The sequence below is a fragment of the Rhagoletis zephyria genome, unplaced genomic scaffold (genome assembly GCF_001687245.7).
Source record: "Rhagoletis zephyria isolate East Lansing unplaced genomic scaffold, Rhagoletis_zephyria_1.1 Rzeph_scaffold_00024, whole genome shotgun sequence".
Taxonomy (NCBI): domain Eukaryota; kingdom Metazoa; phylum Arthropoda; class Insecta; order Diptera; family Tephritidae; genus Rhagoletis; species Rhagoletis zephyria.
Genome location: NW_016157108.1, coordinates 135,788 through 145,228, shown reverse-complemented (window position 1 = coordinate 145,228; position 9,441 = coordinate 135,788). Strand labels below are relative to the sequence as shown.

General features: G+C 33.5%; 1 protein-coding gene across 1 annotated transcript in view; it reads left to right on the top strand.

Annotated features, from left to right (window-relative positions):
* Nucleotides 1-8,653: 8,653 nt before the first annotated feature.
* Nucleotides 8,654-9,441, top strand: part of LOC108362728 (embryonic polarity protein dorsal-like) — a 117,777-nt gene continuing 116,989 nt past the window's right edge. The window contains exon 1 of the mRNA XM_017615868.1: nt 8,654-8,788. The gene's annotated coding sequence lies outside the window, so the exon portion shown is untranslated. The remainder of the gene's footprint in view (nt 8,789-9,441) is intronic.

Below are 9,441 nucleotides of genomic sequence, written 5' to 3'. Positions count from 1 at the left end.
TTTGTAGTTTTTTAGTTATTTAAATATACCAACAAAAAATAATTTTTTACCAAAGGTCCTATTTCGAACTTCGAAGGACCATATTTCAATTTTGCAGGCTAACTTCGAAAAACGGACAAATGGCTTTTTTACCTTTGACTCAATCCCTTAAAAAAATTGGTTTGGTCCAATACACAGCCGATTGCTGTACAGTGTAATGATTCCAGTATCTTCATTTATGTACATATGGGCGATTCTACCGTCACGGGTGGGACATTTGGACAGAAAAATTGTTCTTTCTTGTTTAAATTTAAGTATACAGTACTTAACAATTCTACATTTTGAAACTAAATTGACTATTATATGTGTTATTACAAAATACGAAAAAAATTCCAGCTTACTTTTATATGGAAAAATCTGAGTTACTTCTTCTGTCACAAGTGGGACAAAAAAAAAGAACCTGCTTTTGGGGAACAGATATACTTTACGAAAACTTTGCGAATTTATTTCACTTTTCTGTGTGAACTTGAGGTCTTATAATAAAACAAAGAACCACGAATGCAAACAAAGCAAAAACTACAACAAAAAAAATGGCTTTATTATCAAAAAAAATCCGAAATTCCTCTGTCACTGGTGGGACAACATTTGTCACAGTGGGACACGTACGAATTTTTATCTGAAAAGGAGCTTTTAGTGTGGTTCATATTAAAGATTAGTTATTAAAAGATATAAGAAGTCAAGGAGGGGTTCAATTCACTAACGTTTTATCTTAGTAAAGTACCTTTTATATGGAAGAAAAAGCCTAGCACCGTCAGCCAAAACAATTATTAAAAATCAACGCGATCTTCTAGCGTCTGGGAATTTTCACTTTTCCCTACTTAATTTCATACGCTATAAAACTGCATACCTAGAATTTTTCTAAAAATTATGAACAAAAAGTTTAAACTTTTTGGGTGTAACTGTAACTGCTAAAATTTGTTGAAATTTATAATTTTTGTACGAAGTTTGAAATGTGGATTTATGTTGTTCTGGTTATGTAATGTGCTAGACTTTTATAAAAAAAAAACTATGAACATTAAATAAACTAAAGAAAAAACCAAAACTGGTCAAAATATCACTTAACTTAATGAGCTGACCACAAAGGTATACAGGTAATGAGCGAGACCGCACTCCCGCCCTTCTCCCCTGCGCCCATCTCAACAAACAAATAAAGCTTATCAGCCCTGTAAACCTACCTCTGGCAACTGTACCACCCGTAGCTTTTACGGGTGGGACATGCTTGACTGTTGAATTATTCTTATCTAACTATGTGGAAACGAAAATGCAATTGTGGTAAACATTGACAATGAAGTTCTAACATTATGTAACAAACCCGAACACAACTTCAACTTCTGTAATTAAATACAACAACTTTTACCTTTTTTGTCACGGGTGGGACGAGATTAATACTGCTTAATAATAACTCATAATATAGATAAAGCACTCACACGATTTAATATATAATCCAATTTTATTAAACGCAGATGAGTTCTACTACATATTTTTCTTACCAAACACTTGAATTAAGAATTGCAAATTATTTGACAGTACTTTCAACACAAACTACTTTAAACCTACTAAAAAAATTTACTTATAACTTGATTTTAAAACGTAAAAAAAGGCAATTAAAATGCAGTTACAGGCTAACCTTTTACCGCCGCCAATTTACTGTCAAAAATTTCTCATGCACATACAACTTGTATGGGACCAACCGAAATTGAACGGCGTGCGTATGAAGCTAACTCAATTTCCAATTTTTGTTCTGCGTGACATTTTGATTTGACGTTTCGCTCAATGAAATCAAATGCAAACGCACGCAAGCCAATTTCGGGTGACGCAAAAAAACAAATTCGACGGCGTGCGTACCAAAACGCAAGTTAAAGCTTTAATTTGTTATTTTTTTGTTTGATTCAAGATTTGTACACATGTTTTATCCACACATTTGTTAGTTTTATAAAGAAAAAATTTTGCGCTCTGAGGTTCAGTTTCCCATGGAACCCATTCCCATATATTGTAACTATCAATATCTTATAAAGAGAAGTGTAAAATTTGTTATCTAAAACTAATAAAGTTAGAAGGACACAATTCGAGGATGTGGTAGTTTACATATTAGTCCTTGACATATTTTTTTTTTTCAAAAATAAATATTGGAAACTTCCAAGGATATAAAAGTATAAGGTTTTAAAAGGACAATTTAACCACTTATTCGTCCTGGTGCTCCAAAAAATTAATTTTTTTTCAATTCTACAGGATTTTTCCTTTTAATTAATATCCATATTTTTACTCTACAATGCACCTAATCTTTTTAATAATTTTTTTATTCCATCATATCATAGAAATTTCAAAGTCCTTAAAAAAAATCCTGACGTCAGAGAGAAAAATTAAAAACGCAGTTATACTATATTTGGCTCCTAGTTTTGTGGATATATCGATTTTTTCGAGTGTTTTAAAAATTTTTGGTTTTTGTCGCACGGTGTAATAGATTGGCGCTTGCGCATTATGTTAATGACCGCTGTTAGGAAAAAGCCTTTAAAGTCGACCATGCCGGAAATCGAGTCCAGGTTCTCTCCTAAATATTATTATTAAATTTTGAGCCTCAGCATTTAACTAAGAGCGCAGTTACCCACGAACGTGCGTGTAGCGTAGCGTAGAAGTACGTAGAACTTTGCTTTTGATAGAGAGAGAGAGAGAAGCAACGTCTACGTCATGCGGTGGTGAGTTTTTGTTAACACGCAGATCCCGTAGGATAGATCGTTTCAGCTGACACGTTCGCCGTTTTTACGTTCGTGGGTAACTGCGCTTTAAGGTTCGAAAAGTCTTCCGTCTTTAGCAAAGAGATATCTAGCCGTTCCCGTATCTTCAGCAAGCTCAGAAAGGCTCTTTTCTGACTTTAAAGCCCAAAACACAACAGCGCTGTGGCAGTGGCAGTGTTTAAAATCAGCTGTTACTGCTAATATTGACAGTGACTGCCGCAGCAAACACAATACGGCGTTGTAAGTGACTGCTTTTATTGGCATTCCCTTTTGTTTGTTTACATTTTTGTTGTCGCCTTTTAGGCTTGATTGGCATAAAGAGAAGTTGGCTGCGTTTCATTTATGTCAAATTCAACATGCGAAGTTCGCTACGATGAAGGCAGTGGCAGTGAATTTAGAATTTGGGCTGAACTGAGCAGTACTGCCAGCTGCCACTGTGTCGCTTCATTGGACACTACACTTTCTAAAAAACAGCTGACTTCGAAAAACTACCACTGCCACTGCCACTGCGTTATTGTATTTTGGGCTTAAGTAAGTGGAGGGCTCCAGTCTGCCCTCTGTTATGTTTGACGGTATTTTCTGGTTAGAGTAGATACAATGGAATCATAGGCTCCTGAAAATTTCAATTACATACACATGTACATACTCCCTTTTCTACAGTGTAAGCAATGTCAGTTTAAGACTAAATGAGTCGTTTGCCGAAAATGATACGAAGTTTGGACCCGGCTTATCTTGGCATACATGGATATGTTTCGCATACTTCCTTGGGAACTGTAATGGTTTGGCTATCCCCTTAAATTCCTTCAGATACTAATATTTACATGAATTTACAGCCTTAGCCTCGAAATAATAATTCAAGCACCCCCATCGGAATAAAATGGGCCAGACTGCAGCTTGAAAGGAAACTGCAGAAATCTCATACAGACTTGCATATAAAATAATAATCTCTCGCCTTGAACATACTACATAAATATTTATGGTATTTTCGTTTCCACCAAAAACTGCTGCCTTTTGTTTGTACCTATCTTTTTTTCGTGTTCGATTCTTACATAAAGGCAAACCGGCGGAAAATTTCTGTGTTCGTTTCTTAAAATGTAACACTCAAGTAAAGCAAATTCAATGCTCTTTGAAGCTTTGTCAGCGGAGATGGTTGCCCTGAAAACAAATGGTTTCTCAAAACGACCATATTATGAAATTCGTGAGCTAAACAAGGATAAGTAGGTAAAAGAATGTACTGGAACGGGGTTGAGGTAACATCAAACATATTCGAAATCAGCAATCATTAAGAGGGTGGTTGAGGTGCAACACTCATTGAAGTCATATATATTGGGTTAGAGTTAAAGCTGCACGTTCAACTTTTCCTACAAGGGTGTCTGAACAGATTGTGATTTGCTTAATGCTGAATAAATATTTAAATCAGTTGGAAAACAAAAATGTATGGCGAAATCGATTTAATAAATATTAGACTAGACAAAAAGAATTTATGTGTACATATGTATGTCAGTTTGTGTACATTAGGGTGGTCCAAAAATGCATTTAAAAAAAAAGTAAAGCCGAAATTTTTATGCTCTCACCCCCTAGAATTGTTTTATATCGAAAAAAGTATACCCCTATTTTTTTATGGTGAAATCAAAGCGCTCAAAGTTTTCCATTTATTTTCCATGTATGGGGAAAAAGAACTTTTCGTAGAAATGGTATGGAATTCTTGAAAATCATTATTTTTCCATTGGAAGACTCTGTTTCTCTTCAACAGAATCCCAATAAAAAAACGCAATTATTTGTTTAACAATTTTTTCTTAGTAACTATATATTATAGGACCGCCAAAACCCCTAAAAAATGGCAGAAAATGCAATCAATCAAAAATCTTCATTATAAAAAAATGGTTAAATAAATAATTGGATATTGTTATTGGAAGTCTCCTGAAGAGAAACAGAGTTTTCCGATCGAAAAATATTAATTTTCAAGAATTCCATACCATTTCCACGAAAATTGTTTTTCCCCCATACAAAATACATGGAAAGGTGGTGCGCTTTGAGCGACCTCTAAATATTTTTTGATTTCAAAATAAAAAAATTGGGGTATACTTTCTTCGATAGAGATCAATCCTAGGGGGTGAGGGCATTATAATTCCAACTTTACTTATTTTGGACCACCCTAGTGTACATACATACGTACAAATGCACAGATGTATTCACATGCCCCGAGTTCGAAGTAAAAGGTAAGTCAATTAAGTAAACAGATACGATTTTGGCTCGCCAGCGCAATGTGCGATCACTCATGTGGAATTAGTTTCTTGAAGAAAATGTATCGGTAGCAACCTTATTTATAAATTACTTAAGATCAGTATGTATTGAGTCTATGTATGCATATAAATAGATATTGGTCATACGAGTGTAAATGTGAATGTTTTTACCTCTCTAAGTGAATATGTATGTACATATGTACGAAATTTGCATGCGTTTGTTTACAGGTCAATATCGCGCAATTTCAGCGTTCCGCAACTTGAAAACCAGTTTTGTATTCCATAAAGTTATTGCGTCACACTGTCCGGTGAACCAACAACGAAACAGGCAATCAAATAGGCGACCGAAAAACGCGCCGAAGAATTGATTTGTGCATTTTTTTTTTAACATTTTTGCTGCCATATTTTTGGAAACAGTGAAAGGAAAACCGCAAAAACGCGCTTCGATGAGTTTGGTAGTGTTGGAGAAATAAAGGTCCGTCCACATACAACTTTGGCGTTTCATTTGGGTTGGCGCACTTCGACAGCTGACTATTGGAGTATTCACAACAGTGTCGTATTGTATGTTGTTGTATGTTGTTGTATGTCGTAAACTTCAAACGCCTAAAAAACGTATTAAGTGGGTTCGCAAGTACCATCAAAGACATATTATCAATTTTTGCAGTGTTAAAAAATAGTTGGTTGTCGTTTCAAGTTCTCTAATCGTCCATTTAAGCTTTTCAAGTTTACGACATACAACAATACGACTTACGACACCTTTGTGAATCCCTCATATGAATACATGAATTCAAATGCAGCCGTTCACATAGCCAAAAGTTGGCAACACTGACGCCAACACAAAGAAGAAAAATGGCGAAGTCTCAACTTTTCGTCGTTCGTCAGCTGTTGCATATAACTAAAATTATTTTAGATATTTTCCCTTTTTAGTCGAATATGAGTTACTAATATGGTTTTAATGTAATTATAGACTCGAATTATTAATTTTTTTGCCGATGATATGTTAATTTAATGGCCAAGACATTCGCTGCCGCGCGTTCATTGTTGCAAGCACTAGCCTTACTCGCTCTCAGTGTTGCCAGAGAAAAATTTCATTTGGAGCTAAAACGGTCGAAAAAAGAGCTAAAAAGAGCCAAATAATACTAATAGTAGCTAAAATGAAGAGCTACATATTTTTGTTATGGTTGTGCATTTATTGACGTAAGGTTGTTTTACATTTTCGGCAATTTTAATAAAAACAACGAATTTTATAAGTTTAAGTGTTGAAAACATCTTTTAAAAGCAAAAGGTGCAAGGTTCGTTGCTATGGCACTTATAACAGTGAACTAAAAATACTTTACAAACTGTTAAAATCTGTAATTTCAGGTAATTGAATTGAATAATTTTTTCGCGAAATTTTTCGGGAGAGTTTTACTTCCAGCTCTCCTTAAAGGTAAAATTAGTAAGGTGAAACAAAATCCGCGCTATTAGAAAAAGGATTTTCTTTTCATTCCTTTTTGAATTCTATAACCTAAATCCAATAAATTATGGTGGATACATTGCATTTCGAAATTTTCCATTTTATCAACGCTTAAGTTTTGGCTTATACATATATACCAAATACAACTAAAACTTTCTGGAGCTAAAAAAGTGCTAGATAAATGTGGAAAGAGCTAGGAGCTAAAACCCAATTTTCGGACCTAAATAGAAAAATAAAGAGCTAAATCTAGCTCCAAAAGCACAAAAATGGCAACACTGCTCGCGCAACGCACCACCAAATTTATGTGGACGGGCTTTAAGTCTCTTTGGCTTGCAATCACGGAGGATAAATTAATTTTTCGAAACTGTATCAAATGTCAAACAAAAAATTTACCAAATCAAATAAAAATGTACCAACAAAAAATTTTGAACGCTTCACAGAAACAACGAATGTTTAATCAAATATACATTTATTTGACGCCTTTCAAATAAACATCTTGTAAAAATATACATACAGTGGTGGAAAAATAAATAGGGACACTTTTTTAACACTTTTTTCCTCTTTTTCTTTTATTCATTTAATATTATTATTTTTTTATAAAAGTATATATCATTATCTAACAAAAATCATATAAATTCTTTTTTAAAACTTTGTGCAAAAATTATACAACTTCGGTAAAATTGCATCTAAATTTTAAACTTTTTTATCATATTTTTTTATAATTTTTTTGAGTGTGTAGTTTTATAGCCAAGAATAAAATGCAAGTTTTAAGTTCCTAAAAAATCGCGTTAATTTTTGATAATTTATATTCTGAATGTATTACGCACTTTTTTCCATACAAAAAAAAAATGTCGAACATACTTTGTAGGAAAGAAAATGCGTTAAAAAAAATGCGAAAAATCAACGCGATTTTGTAGCAACTTAAAACTTACACTTCATTCTAGTAAAAGTTAATGGGCTAGAAAACTAAAAAAATCTGATTAAGATACAATTTTGCAGAATTTTTATAATTTTTGCACGAATTTTTATATTAAATATGAATTCATATAGGTTTTGTTAGACAATGAGCTATAATTTTATAAAAAAATAATAAATATTAAATAAACAAAAGAAAAATAAGAAAAATTTGAAAAAATGTTTCGTCTCTATTTATTTTTCCACCACTGTTTATGTATTAAAAGTAGAAAAAAAATTAGTCAAGCATTTCACTGTCTGCGAGATCTTAAGTCCCATTTTGGTTTAAAGACTCTGTATGTATTTCAATATTATGACAAAAACTTTGAGAAGATATAATATAATCTTTTACTTTTATTAAAGAACTGAGTGTTTTAATTGTTATCTTTTACTACGTTTAGTTTTTATCAGATTCTGAACAGATAAGACACGTTCAACATTTGCGGAGGAATGTGGAATAGACAATATGACTTGAGCTATTTTAGATAAGCCTACAAACATTGGGTCGTTCAATTCGTTTTTAGTTAATTTAATTTGTTCCCAAAACACGCATATATTTAAACTTTTTTAACTTCTCGAGCACTGGTAGAAAAGGTGTGAGGTAGAAAAAGAAAAATAAATTTCTATAAGAAATCGGAATTGCCAACCTTGTAATGTAAACCAAATTTAGACGAAGTTTGTAGAGAAGGAAAAAAGTATAAATAAGTAGAAGTTTTTAGCCAACATATATATAAAACCAATCGAAATATACACAGCGGTGCATTTCCAAATAGTACCAAAAAGGTCGATGTTGGCTCAATGTACTTTTGGTTTCTAATTATAAGGCCTGTGTGCAGCTCTCAAGTGACGTACAAGAAATGGCTAAGAAATTTTCTTGAGTCAATATTCCTTAAGGCAATACGCTAAGGAATTCTATGCTTTCTACTGCGGTTTTCTAAAGTTTTTTGTGAAAAAAGAACACAAGGCAACCCAGGTTCGCAACAGAAATATATGCCCGTTCCATTATTTCTTGAGGAAAGAGGGAGGCAACAGGTTGTGAAGTATCAAAAATGTCGAATTTCCTTGGACACACATACGAAATAAAGGCAATTTTTTATTGACCGTTTTCTTGAGAGCTGCATACAGGGCAGTACCAAAAAAGCACAATTGTGCCAACTTTATCATCACTGCTTGCAATACATAGTGGCCCTCTCAATGCAGCTCTGCTCAGCTCAGTGCAAATCAACTGGAGAATAAAAACAATAGCTGTAGAAGTGCATTGATGTGCTTAAAAAAGATTACAATTATCAAAGAGCTTTTTAGCTTTGGGGTTCAAAAATACACAAGACTACGTTGATAATGGACGCGAACGAGCGCACAAGCCGGTAAGAAGCCAATGAGCGAGCGAATGCGATGAGTAGATTAAATCACATACATGAATATGTAGGTAGCTACATATAAACATTAAAACATGTGAATTTATATACACATGCATTCATGCATTAGGCTGGGTAGAGAAATGAAGTTGTATTATAATGGAATTACAATGCAGCATCAAGGCACATCTACATACCAGGATGTAGCGAACCGAAGGTGCCACATTCCGCAACCCCCTACTTTGGTTTTGCCGATTTTAACATTTCTCGTGTAAAAGCAAGGACGCCTCTAAAACTTTAAATGCACTGAAACTCACTAATGCTTTCACTAAAATCACAGTTTTTTCACATCTTCGATAGTTGTGTTTTCGTATTCTCCAGAAACAAATATCCAGTAACTTTCCAGTAACCAAATTTCGGAGAGTAAGCCAATATTTACTCCCAATGAGAGAAATATGTAAGAATGTACGAAAACGCAAAACCAGCAAATAGTTGCACATTTTATGAACAACTGATTAATTTGTTGTTTTCCGACGCAATTTTCTAAGAAAAATAGTATTTCCATCTTAATATATATTTAAATAGGTTTATTTTGTCAATTGAACCCTAAAAGCACCATAAACAATTATTTTAGTAATGTGAATTGCATTATTCATCATGCC